At 43.6% G+C, this 20,435-nt stretch overlaps 1 protein-coding gene across 2 annotated transcripts in view; it reads right to left on the minus strand.

Annotated features, from left to right (window-relative positions):
• LOC144823936 (sperm-specific sodium:proton exchanger-like) overlaps positions 1-20,435 on the minus strand; it is an 8,804,346-nt gene that overhangs the window by 4,919,415 nt on the left and 3,864,496 nt on the right. The gene's annotated exons all lie outside the window — the stretch shown is intronic.

Below are 20,435 nucleotides of genomic sequence, written 5' to 3' on the forward strand. Positions count from 1 at the left end.
GGGGTCAAAAGTTGTAGGAGATGACTCATTATAGGAAAACAGAATCTGAATGTCATCAGCATAAGATGTCATTTTAATTCCCGACTGAGATAGCATTTCGGCTAGAGGAGTAAAATAAACATTGAAAAGGAGCGGGCTCAACGAGGAGCCCTGTGGGACACCCCACTTGAGTGGCCTAGTTGAGGAGGTGTAAGGAGGAGTAAACACTAGTTGTTTACGGCCAGAGAGAAATGAAGTATTCCAATTAAGGACTGTGCCCTGGATTCCAATGGATCTCAGGTGTTTCAGGAGGATCGAGTGAGAGACGGTGTCAAATGCTGCCGAGAGGTCCAGCAGCACCAACACCGCCCTCGATCCCTGATCAAGGGTCCACCGCACAGAATCGGCCATTTCGATCAGGGCCGACTCTGTGCTATAGGCAGAACGAAAACCATGCTGAGACTCGTGAAGGAGGCCCTTGGATTCAATGAAGCTGGCCAGTTGTTGGTGGGCCAGCTTTTCCAAGATCTTAGCCGGGGCAGGGAGTAGGGAGGTAGGCCTATAGTTTCCCGGGATCTCTGCATCCGCATTGGCTTTTTTCAGTATCGGGACTAGGAATGCATGTTTCCATGACTCTGGATAGATGCCTGAGCTCAGGGATGCGTTCCATATAGAATTAAGATGGGGATTTAGGAACGCTGCTAGGGCTTTATATTGCTTAGCTGGCCATGGTTCACTAGGAGATCCGGATTTACACTTAAGAAGTTCCCGAAGGGAGAGATCCTCCGATATTTCAGAAAATTCCGCAAAGATTAGAGCCGTGGTAGAATCAGCCAACTGTTCTCCCCAATTGTCCAAACAATCAGTTTTAGGGAAGTAGGCATAGATGAGAGGAATTTTCTCTTCAAAGAACTCAGAGAGTTGAGTACAAGGAGATTGAGATACAGGTGGGCGACAGTTCAAGGCCTGTGGATTAGTAAAAGATTTAACAAGTACATAATAATTATTAATTAACAAATAATAATTATTAAATATAATGAATTTCCTTCTCACTCTACCCCTACAAAGCACGCAACCTGCACCTGAAACTTAAATAAAATAAACAAATTATTCTACAATTAACATATTTAACTATCATTTAAATAATTGCATTTTATTAAATTGTAATTAATAATTATTTATAATTCCTTTACCTCCCACCCTATACCTTTACAAAATACATTACCCACACCTGAAACTTAATAAAAAAAGAATAATAGAATTAATATATTTAATTAACAATCAAATAATTAATACTAATTAAAAAATGAATTCATATTTATTAATTAACTTCCCACCCCATACCCCTAAAAAACACACAACCCACACATAAACTGTAATTTAAAAAATATATATATACAATTAAAATGACTAATAATCAATTAACTGCCAAATATTAAAAAAAATATATATATATTAATTCATTATCATTAAATTGCTTTAAATCCTGTACTCCTATAAACCCCACAACCCGCTACCGTACTAAAAATGAAAATAAAATAATAAAATACAATTTCTAAACGACTAATAATTAAATAACAATATTTTAAAAAAACATTATAAAATATTTATGCATACAATTTAAAACATAAAAAATTAAACTACATACTAAAATATATTACGATAATCAAAAAGCAATATTATTAACAACTTTATTTTAGTAAACTATATTTATGCTTTCAATATTTCTTTGAACTATATAAATTACTTTGATCTTCTTATTATCGATATAATTGAACTAAAAGCAATATTTTTGAAAATAATATTCTTGAAATTTTATATCTATGTCACGATATTTAATACTTGATATTTTTGTAAGACAATATTTTATGTTCAATATTCTGTCTGAATAGCGGGTTATTTATCACTCTGACACTGGGCTATCCCAGTGGTCTTAGTCCCCAAACCTCACTCCAAGAGTGGGAAACCAGAAATTAGGTTTTGTGTGGACTACAGAGGTCTCACTGCTGTCACTAAGACAGATTCCCACCCCATATCAAGAGCTGATGAGTTAATCGAAAAATTGTGAGCACCCAAATTTCTCAGCACCTTCGATTTGACATCAGGGTACTGGCAAATTGGCCAGAGTCTGGAAGCAAAAGAAAAAGACAGCATTCCCAGCTCCAGATGGGCATTATCAGGAAAAAAGGGAAACGGGACCGCCCGCCTCGAAATGTGCATTAGGATGCGCCCGCCACACAGGCGGGCGCATCCTGTATTTTTGCCATTGCGGCGGGCGGAGCAGTAATCTCCGCCCGCCGCCTTGTGAAACGTGCACGTTGTGCATTTCAAAGTGCAACATGACAGGCACCGCGCGGTGCCTGCCATGTTGCACTTAGAAATGCAGGGGGGTACCATAGGTACCCCCCATGTGCACCCCCCACCAGCACGGAGTCCCTGGGGGCCCGCAACGGGCCCCTGCAGGGGGACTCCGCATGCCTTTCCGTGGCGGCATTGCCGCCACGGAAAGGCGTGCCAGAATGCTCATTCTAATATGGCTGGCGGTGTCTAACAGACATCGCCACCATATTAAACATATTCCGCCCCGGCCGCAAGGCCACCGGGGCGGAAAACAGGCGGGCGGTGATTATCACCGCTGCGGTCCCCCCCGCCATCCTAATATGGCGGGGGAGAATTTGGCAATGGATGTCGGGCGGATTGCCTCCGCCAGGCCGGCGGTGGCTACCGCCAGCCTGGCGGAGGCAATCCGCCCGACATCATAATGGACCCCTTATGTATGAGATTGGTGAGGGGTCCCGTAGGGTGGCAACATTTGCGCTGCAGCTCTTAGGAATCCCTTAGTTCCAATGCCCTAGGTACCAGGGGTACCACTTACTAGGGACTTACAAGGATCCTATAGGAGTGCCGATTGTGGAGCAATCATACAATTTAGGGAAAGAACACAGATACTGTGAACCTGGTTTACATGAACCCAATACACTGTCAGTCAAAGTTGCACCAGATACCAGGCAGAAAGAGGGGGGTGACCATGTGAAAAAGGTCACTTTCCTACACAACCCCCAAACGAAAAAGGATGAGACTAAATTTTCCAAGAGAGTCTTCATTGTCTAAGTGGAAGAACCTGGAAAAGTCATCTACATTGGCATGGTCAGTTGCAGGTCTGTTTTCCACTGTAAAGTAAATTCCCAGTAGGAAGATGGACCACCTCAAAAGTTTTGGGTTTTCACCTTTAATCTGCATAAGCCACCTGAGAGGTCTGTGATAGGTTAAGACAAGAAAGTGAGTACCAAATAGGAATAGTCTAAGCTTCTTCGGGGACCAAACCACAGCAACGTTTTCCCTGTCCCAGGCACTCGAATGCTGTGCCCTGGGGAGCAAGCCTCTTGCTAAGTAAAACAACAGGCTGGTCATGGCCATCATTGTTAGTTTGGGATAGGATCGCTGCTATCCCTAGCCAGAAGCATCAGTCTGCACAGTGAACTAACTAGAGAAATCTGGAACTTTGAGAATAGGTACTGAGCACACTGCCCCTTTCAGGGTGTCAAAAGACTTTTGTCAACTAACTGTTCAGTTTATCTATTTTAGTCATCTTATTGGAGGTGAGCTCTGTGAGGGGTGGCACAATGGTTCCATACCCTCTCATGGCTTCCTGTAATACCTAGAAAAGCCAAGGAATGCCCTGAATTGGGTCTGAGTGGTTGGAGCTTCCCAGTCCAGAATAGTCTAGATCTTTAGTTGGGAGGGTTGAACTTGGCCTACACCTATCAGGTGGTCCAGGCATACAACAGTGGCCTACCCTATCTGGCATTTGGATGCCTTTATAGTGAGGCCTGCAGTCTGCAGGGTCTTCAAAACCTTGCTAAGGGGGATAGGGTGCTCCTTCCAGGGGGAGCTATCAACAGCAATATTATCAAAATATGTTGCACTAAAAGCTTCCAGTCCAGCAAGAGCGTGGTTCACCAACCTTTGGAAGGTGACAGGGGCATTATTTTAGCCAAAAGGCATAGCAGTGAACTGATAATGCCCATCTGGAGCTGGGAACAGTCAAAACTCTTTTAGGATGTCCTTGAACTGAGCCCAGTCAAATAGTCCACCGCTTTCTAGTCATGAGCTTGGTGCAGTTAGGTAGTCTTTTTCTTTAACGGGTGCTGGTACACTTCTGTTAGTTCTTTTCCCAGGAATGACTAGGGTTGGGGTTTGCCCCATCGCATATCCTTAATGTGTGGTATCACACCGCGTTTGGCATTCGTGCCCATTGGAAGTGTTCCTTTTCCTCTAAAACAGAAAGAATACAGAGCAAGTTTCCGTACTATCAGGGGTTGACGTTTACCTTCTAGCGAAGTTTATCCACCCACCTCGATGTCCCAGATTTCCTGACATGGGTTAGCCATACTTTCGTTGAATGCTCCCCTATGCAACTTGTTCCTCTTTATATCGCCAAGCTGGATGGCCCAACACAGAACTCCATGTTGGGGGGGCACTTCCCCAGATATGCTAAGGGAAACCCTCGGTCGACAGACAGGGATCACTGACAGAATATCAGGGAGCAGAATATCGACCTGCCAAAATAGCAATGAAGAAATATAGAACGACAGAATATCGACTTCCTATCTTCAAACAGGTAAGTACAAAAATATTGAATCCTAAATATCATTGTAAATAATATAGTTTGCTAAAATATCAACTTTTTAAAATGTCTTAACCCCTTCGATGCTGATGATAGAGCGGTTCCGTCATCAGCATTGGTTGGGCTGTGCTGATGACCGCTGGCCACTGGCCACAGCCACTGGGGGGAGCGCTGGTGCTCCCACCCTGGGGCATCGATCTTGCCCCCACAAACAGGGATAGCAGCTGAAAAGTTTCCGCTGCCATCCCCGACCCCCCCTTCCCCATGACGTCAGCGTGCACAGCGCGCACCAATGTCATCAGGAATCGCTGGACGCACTAGAAACCATTTGTTTCCACCGCGTCCAGGGAGAGCAGGTAGGTTTGGGCATCCAGTGGGGGCGGGGGGCCATTTCTGGGTGCATTGAGGCATCGGGGGGAGGAGACAGTGTTTTCTCTCCCCTGATGTCCCAATGCAGGGCATTCCTGATGCACGATCGCGCACAGCGTCGCGATCGTGCACCAGGAATGCCCCCACTAGACACCATGGATGTCTTTTTCTGAAAAAAGGAAGCAACCCCTTGGGCAAAGGTCGCTTCCTAGGGGGCAATATTTTAATCAGACTTTTCTGTCCCGCCCCCCCGGGACATATCGGCCGTTTTTTGGCCGATTGTGGACTCGGGGGGGAGGGGGGCAGAAAAACCCACTAGAGCCAGGGATTTGTTTTTAGACAAAATCAGAAGCGATCCCTTGGGCAAGGGTCGCTTCCATGGCCCCTAAAATTTTTATAAGTATATTCGGCCCCCTCTGGGGGCAGATGAGTTTTATTATTTGGCCTTTCTGCCCCTAGGGGGGGCATAAAACCCCACTAGACACCAGGGAATGTATTTTATTTTTAAATGGAAGTGACCCCTTGGGCAAGGGTCACTTCCAGGGGGCCAAATTTATTTCAAAATATATTCTGCCCCGCCTGGCATTTCTGGCCTGACAGAAAAGCCCACTATTGCCAGGGATTTAAAAATAAATACATTGGTTGCTTCCAGGGGACATATATTTGTTTATGTGTATTCAGCCGTTTATTTGGCCTTTCTGCCCCCATTTGTGTAGTGACATAGCCTGTTATAATGTGTATTGTTTTTATTTCTTGTGAGTTGTAATGTTTTATTTCCCCCTATTTTGTTCTAGCTCAAGGCATTTGCTCTTTAGACTGTTGCAGGTTGCGGTTTGGTCACTGGTGGTTCTGCTGTTTGTGTAGTTACATGTGTTTGGTAAGAGACTTTTTTGTACAATTACAATGTAAATGTGTTTTTTGCAAAGTGTGAAATAATACCAATATGTTAGGTTTCTGTTTTTTGAGTGTCTAAAATGTTTTGCATTTGTGCTAGATGTGTATTTTGTTTTCTGTAGATTGTTTTTTTTCTTCTTTCTAGTGGGATATCGTTAACTATTTGCTGTGTCTTTGCATAGTAGGTGCTGGTGAGTGTAGCTGTCCCTTGTAAGTGACTTGTATAGTTTTTGAGTACATAGATCTTTGTGATAAAGGCACACATTTTTTTACTTACTTTGCAGTGTTGGTTGTTGATTTGTTTGTGCAGTCTCCTTTCTTAGTAAGGATAATGGCTAGCTGTCGGATTACAGCTCAGCAGGTTGTTGGAATGCTTTTTCATTCTTCCTCTGACCATGGTCCATAGACTGACTCTCATTCTGAGGCAGAGGTGGGAGGGGAAGATTCAGGCAGTGAGTTTTCTCTCCACATGGCATCATCCGATGATGAAGATACTCTCAGTGCAGATGAAGCTACTCTTGGTGCGGATGAAGTGCCTGTGTTATAGGAGGACATTGATGTGCCGATAGGCGGCAAGAGGCATCTGGGCTGCAGCCTGGGGCTGCAAGGTTTCCCATTGGTATAGGCCGGCAAGAGGCATCTGGGCTGCAGGCTGGGGCTCCAAGGCTTCACGTTGCGGTTGTGCGGCAAGAGCTATCTGGGTTGCAGCCTTGGGCTGCAAGACTTCCCGTTGGTATACTGAGACAAGAGGCAGCTGGGCGGCAGCCTGAGGCTGCACAGCTTCCTGTTGAAAGTGCTGACCTCTGGGTTGCCCCAGGCATGGTGCAACCAGCATTGCCAGACATTACTGGTGTTCCAGGGTGTAGGGTGAACACTGAAAACCTTTTGCCGATACATTGTTTTCAGTTGTTTATGGATGATGTGTTTATGGCAGAGATTGTTGAGCAGACTAATTTGTATGCCGAAAAGTTTTTGAGGGACACCAGTGCCAGCCTTAAGCCCCACTCTTGAGCTACCCGGTGGACTCTCACAAATCTGAAAGAGATGAATAAGTTCTTGGGTTTACCTTTTTTGCTGGGCTTGCTAAGGAAGCCATCAATGGCTTCATATTAGTCTACTAGTCCCTTGATGGCAACTGCTATATTTCCAGCAGTCATGAGTCGTGATAAGTATTTGCTTCTGCTTCGGATAATGCATTTTGTCGATAATGGTTTAGCTTTGCCACGAGATCACCCTGCTTGTGACCGTCTTTTTAAGATTCGGCCTGTCATTGATCACTTTGTGGAGCAATTTTCTGAGATCTATGCTCCAGGGAAAGAAATTGCAGTGGATGAGTCTTTGGTGTTGTTCAAGGGCCGCTTGGTTTTTAGGCAATACATTCCTAGTAAGAGGGCACGCTATGGAATTAAGCAGTATATGCTGTGTGACAGTCAGACTGGATATGTCTCTATATTCAGGGTGTACACCGGTAAGGCATCCAGGATTAACCCCCCTGGTTGTCCGTCTACTTTTAAGGTATCCAGGATTAACCCCCCTGGTTGTCCGTCCACTTTTGGAGTGACTGAGAAAACTGTGTGGGAACTTGGTAGAGGATTAGTTAACAAAGGCCACCATTTATATGTAGATTACTTCTATCTTGGTGTGCGGTTGTTCAGTGAATTGGCCAAAATGGACACTGTTGCTTGTGGCACAATCCGCTGTAACCGTAAAGGTTTCCCAAAAGAACTTGTTTGTCAAAAGCTTTTGCAGGGACAGTTCAGTGCATTGCATTGTGAGGAGCTTCTAGCTGTGAAGTTTTCAGACAGGAGAGATGTCTGCATGTCGACTACCATCCATGATGAAAGACTGAACCGGTGACTGTTTGGAGTGAGGTTGCTGAAGCGTGCAAACCTGTGAGCATTTTAGACAATAATAGGCACATGGGTGGTGTTGACAGAGTACATCAGAGGTTGGAACCATATGCTGCTCTTCGTAAGGCTTACATTGGGTACAAGAAGTTGGCTATCCGTCTTTTCCACTTGGCAACCTTTAATGCTTTTGTTGTGGTCCAAGAATCTTGTCCTGAGTCAAAGAAGACTTTTGTAAAGTTTCAGGAGTCTGTAATAGGCAGCCTAGTTTCAGTGGAACAGGCAAGTGTTCCTAGAGTTGGAGTGGTGGAGGATGTTGCTAGATTGAAAGATCTCCACTTTCCTGATCACGTTCCTCCTACATCCTCAAAAGACTTTCCCAGTAGGAGATGTAGAGTCTTTTGGCAAAGAGGTATGCGGAAGGAGGTTCGTATGTACTGCCATGAGTTCCCTTCTAACCCTGGGCTGTGCGTGCCTGCTTGTTTTAGAATGTACCACACGCAAAAGAATTTGTGGGAGCATCCATGAGTGGTAAAGTGAACTACCTGGCCTCTATTGTTTAATAATTTTTGTTCAGTTTCAAGATTGGCATTTGTGTAGTGTATTTAGTTTTAGTTGTTGTGTTAGTAGATTTGTATCAATTTGCAATTTGTTTTTGTTTTTTCTTATTTATATAAAAAAAATCCTAACTGTGATGGGCATTTGCGTGGAGTGGTGATTGTCTGGCGGCGTGCGTGGTCTGGCGCTTGGCTGGCGGTGTGTTTGGATTGCTGCTTGGTTGGGGGTGTGCCTGGACTGGTGCTTGGCTGGCGGTGTGCGTGGACTGGCGCTTGGCTGGCAGTGTGTTTGTACTGACTCTTGGCTGGCAGTGTGTTTTTACTGGTGCTTCACTGGCAGTATATGTGTGGACTGGCGTTTGGCTGGCGGTGTGCGTGGACTGGCGTTTGGCTGGTGGTGTGCATGGACTGGTGCTTGGCTGGCGGTATGTGCGGTCTGGCGCTTGGCTGGCATTGTGTTTGGATTGGTGCTTGGTTGGCTGGTGGTGTGCGTGGACTGGCGCTTGGCTGGTGGTGTGTTTGTACTGACTCTTGGCTGGCAGTGTGTTTGTACTGGCGCTTGGCTGGCAGTGTGTTTGTACTGGCGCTTGACTGGCAGTGTGCGTGGATTGGCGCTTGGCTGGTGGTGTGCGTGGACTGGCGTTTGGCTGGCGGTGTGCATGGACTGGCATTTGGCTGGTGGTGGGCGTGGACTGGTGCTTGGCTGGCAGTGTGCGTGGACTTTCGCTCGGCTGACGGTGTGTGAGTAGTGACTTGATGCTGGTCACTACATACAGTGCTAGCTGAGCGCCACTCCATGCAATCCATCAGTTTGTGTAGTTGCTGTGTCAGGAATGTGGTACAAAAGGGGGTGGTGATGGACGGAGCATCTGAACCAATCAAACACTCACACCCAGTCAAAAGATCTGGGTTTAATCCATCACCGTTCTTTAGCCCACTCTGCCACCCCAGTTCAGACATGGCCATATGCAAATCAGTCTGACCCTGTGCCTCATGGGAACAGTCCATCCCGAACTGCCAAGCCATGTCTTCCCTGGACCGGAAACAAGCTTCCGAGGACCGGTTTCTGGCATTACAGCCATCTTCGGCCCGGCTTGCTTGAATCCAGTGGCAAAGTGAGCAAGGGACTCACGTCTGAGCATACCCTGCCACACTTATGGCAGCCAAAAGCGGTACAAAAGGGGGTGGTGATGGATGGAGCATCTGAACCAATCAAACACTCACACCCAGTCAAAATATCTGGGTTTAATCCATCACCGTTCTTTAGCCCACTCTGCCACCCCAGTTCAGACATGGCCATATGCAAATCAGTCTGACCCTGTGCCTCATGGGAACAGTCCAGCCGAACTGCCAAGACATGTCTTCCCTGGACCGGAAACAAGCTTCAGAGGACATGTTTCTGGCATTACAGCCGTCTTCAGCCCGGCTTGCTTGAATCCAGTGGCAAAGTGAGGAAGGGATTCACGTCTGAGCATACCCTGCCACACTTATAGCGGCCAAAAGAGGTACAAAAGGGGGTGGTGATGGACGGAGCATCTGAACCAATCAAACACTCACACCCAGTCAAAAGATCTGGGTTTAATCCATCACCGTTCTTTAGCCCACTCTGCCACCCCAGTTCAGACATGGCCATATGCAAATCAGTCTGACCCTGTGCCTCATGGGAACAGTCCATCCCGAACTGCCAAGCCATGTCTTCCCTGGACCGGAAACAAGCTTCCGAGGACCGGTTTCTGGCATTACAGCCATCTTCAGCCCGGCTTACTTGAATCCAGTGGCAAAGTGAGCAAGGGACTCATGTCTGAGCATACCCTGCCACACTTATGGCAGCCAAAAGCGGTACAAAAGGGGGTGGTGATGGACGGAGCATCTGAACCAATCAAACACTCACACCCAGTCAAAATATCTGGGTTTAATCCATCACCGTTCTTTAGCCCACTCTGCCACCCCAGTTCAGACATGGCCATATGCAAATCAGTCTGACCCTGTGCCTCATGGGAACAGTCCAGCCCGAACTGCCAAGACATGTCTTCCCTGGACCGGAAACAAGCTTCAGAGGACAGGTTTCTGGCATTACAGCCATCTTCAGCCCGGCTTGCTTGAATCCAGTGGCAAAGTGAGGAAGGGATTCACGTCTGAGCATACCCTGCCACACTTATAGCGGCCAAAAGAGGTACAAAAGGGGGTGGTGATGGACGGAGCATCTGAACCAATCAAACACTCACACCCAGTCAAAAGATCTGGGTTTAATCCATCACCATTCTTTAGCCCACTCTGCCACCCCAGTTCAGACATGGCCATATGCAAATCAGTCTAACCCTGTGCCTCATGGGAACAGTCCAGCTTGAACTGCCAAGCCATGTCTTCCCTGGACTGGAAACAAGCTTCCGAGGACCGGTTTCTGGCATTACAACCGTCTTCAGCCCGGTTTGCTTGAATCCAGTGGCAAAGTGAGCAAGGGACTCACGTCTGAGTATACCCTGCCACACTTATGGCGGCCAAAAGCGGTACAAAAGGGGGTGGTGATGGACGGAGCATCTGAACCAATCAAACACTCACACCCAGTCAAAAGATCTGGGTTTAATCCATCACCGTTCTTTAGCCCACTCTGCCACCCCAGTTCAGACATGGCCATATGCAAATCAGTCTGACCCTGTGCCTCATGGGAACAGTCCAGCCCGAAGTGCCAAGCCATGTCTTCCCTGGACCGGAAACAAGCTTCCGAGGACCGGTTTCTGGCATTACAGCCGTCTTCAGCCCGGCTTGCTTGAATCCAGTCGCAAAGTGAGCAAGGGACTCACGTCTGAGCATACCCTGCAACACTTATGGCTGCCAAAAGTGGTACAAAAGGGAGTGGTGATGGACGGAGCATCTGAACCAATCAAAACACTCACACCCAGTCAAAAGATCTGGGTTTAAGTGTGGCAGGGTATGCTCAGACGTGAGTCCCTTGCTCACTTTGCCACTGGATTCAAGCAAGCCGGGCTGAAGAAGGCTGCAATGCCAAAAACTGGTCCTCGGAAGCTTGTTTCCAGTCCAGGGAAGGCATGGCTTGGCAGTTCGGGCTGGACTGTTCCCATGAGGCACAGTGTCAGACTGATTTGCATATAGCCATGTCTGAACTGGGGGGGCAGAGTGGGCTAAAGAACGGTGATGGATTAAACCCAGATCTTTTGACTGGGTGTGAGTGTTTGATTGGTTCAGATGCTCCGTCCATCACCACCCCCTTTTGTACCGCTTTTGGCCACCATAAGTGTGGCAGGGTATGCTCAGACGTGAGTCCCTTGCTCACTTTGCCACTGGATTCAAGCAAGCCGGGCTGAAGAAGGCTGCAATGCCAGAAACCGGTCCTCGGAAACTTGTTTCCGGTCCAGGGAAGGCATGGCTTGGCAGTTCGGGCTGGACTGTTCCCATGAGGCACAGGGTCAGACTGATTTCCATATAGCCATGTCTGAACTGGGGTGGCAGAGTGGGCTAAAGAACGGTGATGTATTAAACCCAGATCTTTTGACTGGGTGTGAGTGTTTGATTGGTTCAGATGCTCCGTCCATCACCACCCCCTTTTGTACCGTGTCAGGAATGTGGGCATGTGAAAGTGATGGGCCTTTGAATAGCGCTGTCTGCTGGTGGAAGTTTTGTAATGTGATGGGCCCGTGGCTGGCGGTGTGAATGTTTTATATGTGTCATACATATGAAAGGTGTATGTAAAGAGGCTGGTGCCTTGTTTTGGCTTTACAGCTCACGAGCTGTGAGTCAATGGTTCAGTTTCTTGTCCTTTCAATTATTGACAGTGCATTTCATTTTCGTGAAATCACTTGCTAATACAATTGTATATACTGAACCATCACTCACCCTCATGCCAAATCCAACCAGTATGTGTGTGTGTTTGTGGAATAAATGGCTTTGCAGTAATATTTGTATTTTTTGTATTTTTGAAGCAGGGTGCCCCTTGTCCCTTTTTGTGAATGTTGTGATGTGTTGCTTTCGTGCCTGGTGGTGTTAATGGTATTCTATGTATCAAGTATGAATTGTGTGTGAATGGCCTGTAAAGCGGTTGGTGCCTTGCAGTGACCAAAAAGCTCACGAGCTGCGAGTCACTGGTTAGTTTTTTTTGTCCATTTAATTGAAAGTGCATTTCATTTTTGTGAAAGCTCCTGTTATTAACATGTTATATACTGAACCATCACTCGCCCTCGTGCCAAATCCAACCATTATTTCTGTGTGTGTGAGGAATAGATGGCTGTGCAGGAATCTGTCTTTTTAGTCTCTCTGCCAAGGTGTACATTCCACCTAAGAATAACCTACCAACTGTAGATATTGTTGAAAACCTATGGGAGTACATGGTGATGTCTCTCTGGTGAATTCTAACAAGTTATTTTATCCACAATGTCCTGCAAACCTCACAATGTCTGTCACATTTTTCTTGCAATATTGTGCCCAAATTCACATGCTGCAGAACTAAACAACTAATTTTGTCAAAATCATCTGGTTTTGCTAGGGGGGTCACCCTGGTATTTGGACCTGTGCTCGGCGACCATCTAAGGAAACCTACCAAACCCACACATTTCTGAAAACTAGACTCCCGGTGGCTTCCAGAGAGGTATAGCTTGCGTGGCTCCCCCAGCGTTTCCCTACCCAGAATCCCTTGCAAACCTCGATTTCAGCTGAAAAAAATCACTTTTATACACATTTTTGTATGGGAAAGTGTGGCATCACTGGGCTCACACAAATTTCCTACCACCCAGCTTTCCCCTAGGTCTCCCAATAAAAATGATGCCTCACTTGTGTGAGGAAAGGGCCCAAAACCTAGTGAGGCAACATCAAAATTGCCTATCTCAAAACCACCTGCTTTTGCAAGGGGGGTCACCTGGGTGTTTGGCCCCTTGCTCGACAGCCATCTAGGGAAACCTACCAAACCTACACTTTTCTGAAAAGTAGACACGCGGGGGCTTCCAAGGAGGTATGGCTTGCATGGATCCCCCAATGTCCCCTTACCCAGAATCCCTTGCAAACCTCAATTTTAGCTGAAAAAATCTGTTTTTTCACACATTTTTGTGTGGGAAAGTGTGGCATCACCGGGCTCACACAAATTTACTACCACCCAGCATTTCCCCAGGTCTCTCGATAAAAATGATGCCTCACTTGTGTGGGAGGAGCATGTACCCGCGACAGGCTAGGGCCCAAAATGCAGTGAGGCGACATCAAAATTGCCTATCTCAAAACCACCTGCTTTTGCAAGGGGGTCAACTGGGTTTTTGGCCCCATGCTCGACGACTATCTAGGGAAACCTTCCAAACCCACACTTTTCTGAAAAGTAGATACCTGGGGACTTCCAAGGAGGTATAGCTTGCGTGGATGCCCCAACGTCCCTTTACCCAGAATCCCTTGTAAACCTCAATTTTAGCTGAAAAAAAACAGTTTTTTCACACATTTTTGTGTGGGAAAGTGTGGCATCACTGGGCTCACACAAATTTTCATACCACCAAGCGTTCCCAGATGTCTTCCGATAAAAATGGTGCCACACTTGTGTGAGTGGCGCAAGTACCCACGACAGGCAAGGTCCCAAAACGTAGTGAGGCAACATCAAAATTGACTATCTCAAAACCACCTGCTTTTGCAAGAGGTTCACCTGGGTTTTTGGCCCCGTCCTCGACGGCTATCTAGGGAAACCTACCAAACCCACTCATTTCTGAAAAGTTGACACCCAGGGACTTCCAAGGAGGTATGGCTTGTGTGGATCCCCCACCGTCCCCTTACCCGGAATCCCTTGCAAACCTCAATTTTACCTGAAAAAATCTGTTTTTTCACACATTTTGTGTGGCATCACTGGGCTCACACAAATTTCCTACCACCTAGCATTCCCCCAGTTCTCCTGATAAAAATGGTGCCTCACTTGTGTGGAAGGCTCAAGTACCCGCAAGGGTTTGGTAGGTTTCCCTAGGTGCCGGCAGAACTAGGGTTCACAAACTACAGCTAGGCACTTTGCCAGGAAAGGGTCATTTTTCACTGTGAAATTGAGGTATGACCACTTTGCGTTTTGAACCGTTTCCTGTTTCCTGTAACGGGCACTAGGCCGACCCACACAAGTGAGGTACCATTTTTCTCGGAAGACTTTGGGGAATGCAGGGTGGAAGGAAATTTGTGGGTACACGCAGATTCCAGAACTTTCCACCACAGAAATGTGGAGAACATTTTTGGGACAATTTTATAGGTTTGCAAGGGTTTCTGGGTAACAGAACCTGGTGGGAGGCAGTCAAATCACCCCATCCTTGATTCCCCTGGGTGTCTAGTTTTCAAAAATGTATGGGCTTGCTAGGTTTCCCTAGGTGCTGGCAGAGCTAGGGTTAAAAAACGACAGCTACACACTTCGCAAAAAAACTGTAAATTTTCCTTGTGAAAATGTGGTGTGTTCACGTTGGGTTTTGAGAACTTTCTGGTCGTGGACACTATGCCTACCCACACAAGTGAGGTACCATTTTTATCGGGAGACTTAGAGTAATTCAGATTTGTAAAGCAACTGTTATTACCTATTGAGTTTTGATGCATTTCTGCCTTCCAAATGAAAGACATTGTGTAAAAAATAAGTCATTTTGAAAAATGAACAATAATTCTCATGCTAGTATGAGTATTCCCAATTTTGAAAATGTGCAAATATGTACTCTTTCTAAACTCTATAATTTGTACCCATTTCAGAAATACAAAGGTGTCTTTCATTTTTTTTTTTTTATATATTTTATTGGTTTACGTAAGCAGTTGGTTGATACACAGTTATACAATGCCAATATAATAAAACAGGATGGTTTCTACGTACAGTTGCATAAAAAAAGATGGTACATTAAGGTAATTCAGTGGCAGCTCTCATCAAAGCAGTTGACATGCATATCGATTCGGGTTGTAGAGAGGCTGTGACAACATTTATAGATATCATGTCCGCAGTGGGCGCAATAGCATTCTACTTTGCAGGGCAATGTATCATCAGAGTGTCATCGAGCAAAGTGTAGTGGGAGGTGGCATGTATTTGTGGCTTCGTTCCGTGTGTACCTGAGTCCTGGTTCCCAGCGTGTTACAAAGGTGTCTTTCATACCGGTTTTTCCAAGTATACATTTTCGCACAATAATTGCTATATACCCGGTACATAATAAAAAGCCATTGCAAATTGCTACATATCCCCACAACCAGGAAGGTTCAGCGGATGTAACGTTATATTGCTTTCAAAGAGCTGTCATAATTAGAAGTTGTTACAGGTGAAAATGTTGACACAAAAGGCTGTTTTTTCAACAAATTTTCAATTTTTCCCACATTTAACTGTTAGTTTCTATAAAGAAAGTTTGATGAATCTACACAAATGACCCCGTTCTGAATTCAGAATTTTGTCTACTTCCCTAAAATGTATAGCTTTCCAGGATCCATTATTGCATTCATACTGATTTTTACCATTAACTAAACATAGCAAAAATAGGCTATGTCCCAGAAAAATGCCAAAACTGTGTAAAAAATGTTGGTTCTCTGACAAAAGACTGCCATTCCCTAAAAGCTGGTAAAATGGTGGTGTCAGCCCCTCAAACCCTTTTTTGATAACATTTGCAGGGAAAAACCCAGAGGCTTTCATTTGTAGCCCGTGTTTCCCATTTTTCTGAATAAAACAAAAATTGTACTATATTTTGGCTAATTTCTGGGACCCCTCCAAGGGAATCTACAAACCCTGGGAACCTTTAGACTCCCCATGATGTTGGAAGAAAAGGACGCAAAATTGGCGTCCATACCTTATGTGGTCAAAAAGTTACAGGGGCCTAAGCGCGCACTGCCCCAAATAGCCAAAAAAAGGCTTAGCACAGGAAGGGAAAGGGCCAACCCGCAAAGGGGTTAAAATTAATATAAAATTAATTAAATGATCAAAATAATTAAGTAAAACATACTTAAGAATAATTCAAAAACTTTAAAATTAAGGAATACTAAATAAAATGTAAAAAACTAAACATGCACTTTTATTTTTTATTATATATATTAACTTAATAATATTAAAAGTAATTAATATTTTTAATTATAAAATATTAAAAACATAATTTAAAATATAATTACATATATATAAATAAACGTATAATATAAATATAAAAATTAATGGTATTTAATAAGTTAAAACATTAAAATAAATATTAAATAATATTTTGCTCTACATTAACTATAACATTACTGGAAACATTGCATAGCGTAGGGGATAAAATAACTATTTCCACTCCAACAAGTGTTACACTAGGGAAAGTGTTGGATAACGGGTAGATAAAAATTACTATTCCCATGCCAGTGAGTGCAACAGTAGAGAAAGTGTTGGATAGTGGTTCGGTAAAAATTACTATTCCCACTCCAGTGAGTGCAACAGGAGGGAAAGTGTTGTATAGCAGGAGGGTAAAAATTACTATTCCCACTCTAGTGAGTGCAACAGTAGGGAAAGTGTTGGATAGCAGGTGGGAATAATTTAATATTCCCACTCCACCAAGTGTAACAGTAGGGAAAGTGATTCAGTGAGTGCAAATTAGGTAAAGTGTTGGATAGCTGCTGGGTAAAAATTACTATTCCCACTCCAGTGAATGCAACAGTAGGGAAAGTGTTGGATAGCGGGTAGGTAAAAATTACTATTCCCACTCCAGTGAGTGCAAAAGTAGGGAAAGTGTTGGATAGCGGAAGGGTAAAAACTGACTATTCCCACTCCAGTGTGTGCAACAGTAGAGAAAGTGTTGGATAGTGGGTGGGAATAATTTAATATTCCCACTCCACCAAGTGTAGCAGTAGGGAAAGTGTTGGATATCGTAGGAGAATCATTTAGTATACCCACTCCTGCAATATAATTAACATTAATTAACAAGTACATATTTTTTCAAAATTAATTTACCTCCCACCATTTCCCCCTATAAATGTCATCTACAATATTGTAAAATAGTAATAAATTAACAAAAGGAATAAAAAAAATATTAATTAACTTATTACAATTCACAATAAAATTAATAACTATCACATCTAAATTAATTTACTAAATTAATACTATAAAATTACTTTTAATAAATATAATATAAAAAATTACATAAAAACTAAAGTACTTCCTACCCTACTCCCTTATCAACCCCCACCCCAAGAAAAGTACACAATTAACATATTTACAAATTAAATATTAATAATTACGATCTAATAATTACTAATTAATAACATAATTAACACAATTAACATAATGACCAATTAATTATGAATTGTTATTAATCATTCCATAATTGATTGATAATAAATTAATCAACTTAATTTACAATATAAGTTATTAAATACTAAATTATTAATTAATAAAATAATTAATTTCAATCAAAATACTTCCCACTCCATTCCCCTATAAACCCACAACCCGTAACATAGTTAAATTGAGTAAAAAATAATTAACACATAATTAATTATTTCTAAATATTTCTACAAAATATATTATAATTAGGGCTCCCGGTTTTATGGTATTTCTTTTTTTGCCATTTCCGTATGTATTTATCCATATTTATTTTTTGGGCTTTTTTTCTGTATTTATCCACATTTATTTTTGCCACAAGTAAAAGACGACGCTGCAGCTAGTATTTTTCCACATTTATTTAAATTGATAATGCACACATGCGCTCACTTAAACTAGCGATTTGTTGTGGCTTTAGCAGTGCTTTAAATGGTCCGGTACTGAGTAATTTGAAAAGGAGAGTACCTGTGCTTCTCAGTTCTGCTATAAAAACACTTTAGGATAGAGTACAAGCACTTATCAGGAGCAAACATGCGCCAGCGCTTCTGTGTTTCCATCTAAAGCCAGCTAGAAATCTGCCTTCAAATGTCTATGGTTTTCACACAGAAAGTATGTAAGCTTACCCATATTGTTTTTTTTTAAAATATATTTTATTGATTTTATGGCAGAGGGAAGTTGCACAGTAAAAAATACAAACCAAAAATATTACGTATATTGCATATCAACAATTCACTGATGAATCACAAATAAAAGAGAAAGATAACAATAATTGTAATTAATGTCTAACCAACCTGATTATATCCAATTTGTTATAGGTAACCATAATTTTTGACCAAAAATCTTTTTTTCCGACCCTCAAGTTTATAAACTGTATTCTCTAGTCGATAAACACTTAATAATTTGGATTGCCAGTCATGGAACATTGGTGAGTCAGCATCTAGCCATCGTGATGTTATGCAGAAACGAAATGCAGACATAGGAATAAAGATAAAACTTTCTTCTTCAATCATCCTTTCTACTTGATCAGTTTGAATTCCAAATATTACCAAATCAGGTGATAGAACAACAGTCGATTCCAAAATAGTATTTAAAAATTCTTGTACTTTAGTGACAAATTGGGTTAACTTAGGACAAGAAAAAAGCATATGGATTAAGTTAGCAGCCAGAAAACCACAGCGATTACAGTTAGTACCGTTCAAAGCTTTCCATTTCAACAATTTAGAAGGTGTATAGTACAGATCAAAGATAGACATATTGTGCTGGCTCTTAAGTGATCCGTTAAATAACACCTTGAAACCAACCTCTAGAGATCTTGATATATCGATTCTGTTGATCCCTAGACTTCTTTGCCATTTATCTGTAAAAGCTTCAAGGTCATCCGGAGTTTTGTTTAGCATCATATGGTACAGTATCCCAATCGTACTTTTTTCTTAATGCTTTCTAAAACATCTATTTTATTCATAGATTCGGTGAATAATAAGTTTTTTGACTCCAGAAAGCTACGTATCTGTAAGAATTTGAAAAAGTCGGCTTTGTTAATACTGTACTTTTTCTGAAGCTCAGCGAATGATACAAATTGATCATCCTGATACATCGACCCGAGAGAGCTGATCCTAAGCTTATTCCATCTAATCATCACGGAGCTGTTAAAAATTTTAGGCAAAAGTGGATTCTTCAAAAGGGGTATATAAAAATTAAGGGGTCCATTATGATGTCGGGTGGATTTCCTCCGCCAGGCTGGCGGTGGCTACCGCCAGCCTGGCGTAGGAAATCCGCCCGACATCATCAGCCCAATTCCCCCCCGCCAGATTTGGATGGCGGGAGGGACCGCGGCGGTGGGAAACACCGCCCGCCTGTTTTCCGCCCCGGTCGCCTAGCGGCCGGGGCGGAAAACCAGTAACATAGTGGCGGTGTCTTTTAGACACCGCCCGCCGTATTACAATGGGCTGTGCACAATGGAAAGGCATGCGGAGACTCCCTGTGGGGGCCCCTTGCGGGCCCCCTGGGAGTCCGTGGCTTGGGGGGTGCACATGGGGGGTACCTATGGTACTCCCCCGCATTTCAAAGGGGAACATGGCAGGCACCGCGCGGTGCCTGTCATGTTGCACTTTGAAAAGCACAACGTGCACTTTTACCATTGCGGCGGGCGGAGATTCCTGCTCCGCCCGCCACAATGGTAAACATACAGGATGCACCCGCCTGTGTGGCGGGCGCATCCTAATGCCATTTTCGGGACCCCCGCACTGTTAGCAAAGCCCGCCCGCCATCCTAATGGACCCCTAAATGTGGACAAGAAATGAAATTTCTTATTGATTTGTTTCCATACCATTTATGCTGAAATCATTTTAAATGTAGTTTTTTTAAAATAACTTGGTTCTGAAAATCTAACAAGACATTGTCGGGCTTCTTTTCCCAGTACCATTTCATAAATTGATGATGACGTGGCTATATCTAAATTGAAATCTTGGAGTAATAGAATGCCCATTAGTTTAAGAGTAATTACCCAATAATATAAATGGAAATTCGGGACCCCCAGACCTCCTCTTAATTTCGGAAGAGTACACCATTTAAAGGACCTCCTAGTTCTTCGATATATCCCCATAAGAACCTAGAGATAATTTGGTCTAATTTATTAAAAAAAGCCGAAGAGAAAAGAAGAGAAATGGTACAAAAAACATTAAGAAATTTAGGAAAAATAATCATTTTAATTACGTTAGTGCATCCCCACAAAGATAAATGTAAGTTGTTTAATCTTTCAAGTGTACTATTCGTGGTCGCTAATAAAGGGTCAATATTAAGCCCAACAATATCCTCCACTTTAGCAGGAATTGTAATGCCGAGATATGTGGCAGTGGGAGCCAATATGACATCTTCTGGTCTGCCACAACAATATCCTCCACTTTAGC

Source organism: Lissotriton helveticus, chromosome 3_1 (assembly GCF_964261635.1).
Source record: "Lissotriton helveticus chromosome 3_1, aLisHel1.1, whole genome shotgun sequence".
Taxonomy (NCBI): domain Eukaryota; kingdom Metazoa; phylum Chordata; class Amphibia; order Caudata; family Salamandridae; genus Lissotriton; species Lissotriton helveticus.